This window comes from Gavialis gangeticus, unplaced genomic scaffold (assembly GCF_001723915.1).
Source record: "Gavialis gangeticus isolate Ggan-Ray unplaced genomic scaffold, GavGan_comp1, whole genome shotgun sequence".
Lineage (NCBI taxonomy): Eukaryota > Metazoa > Chordata > Crocodylia > Gavialidae > Gavialis > Gavialis gangeticus.
Genome location: NW_017729006.1, coordinates 41,086,264 through 41,087,062, shown reverse-complemented (window position 1 = coordinate 41,087,062; position 799 = coordinate 41,086,264).

Genomic DNA, 799 nt, shown 5'->3' with positions numbered 1-799 from the left:
CTCTGTACCTCTCAGGATGGAGTCACCAATGACGATCACTCGATGCTTCCTCCTCCTGGTCAGCTCCCCACTATGGACCCAATAGCTCTCCTGATCACACTGCCCCTCCCCAACTTACTTTGATTCAGTTCCTATCACCAGCAAACATCTGTACAGCTGACATCCAATCTACAATCATGCTGCTTAATGTAAGCTATGTGACTGTAGATTGCATCCCAGCACATCTGTATGTGGCCATTGTCACCTTTTAAAGAACTTTGCAAGAATAGACTTGCTTTATTTTTTCCATAGTCAAGAAATGAGTGAAAAGTAAGAGGTGGCATTTTCCAAGGAATGCCTTGAGTCTAAAAACATTGAGAACCCCCAAGTTAGATGCATGCTAAGAATGCCTGATGAAGAAATACCCTAAAAAGGCAGTGTTTTAGAAACCAATTTGAAAAAGGAAAAGAGTAAGACCCTAAGAGTAATGGAAGAAGGCAGTAGATTGAGAAAAAAATTAAGGAATTTAGAACAGAAATATCAGTTTTAGTAAGAAAAGCAGCCAGCAGAAAGAGCCTCCATATGCCACCTGACATGAAAGACTAAGCAAGCAAGTATCTATTGAAATAATTTATGTGCTAGGAACTTTTTTTGGATCTGACCCTTTGACTTCAGTAAAAGTGCTTATGTGAGTAAAATGTAAACTGATTGCTTCTGAATTCATTGATAAATGTAAAATCCTAAAAGTATATTAACACAGGTAATATTTGTATGTCATCTGAGACAGTTACAGGAACATCTTGCTTCATAAGCTTATTTG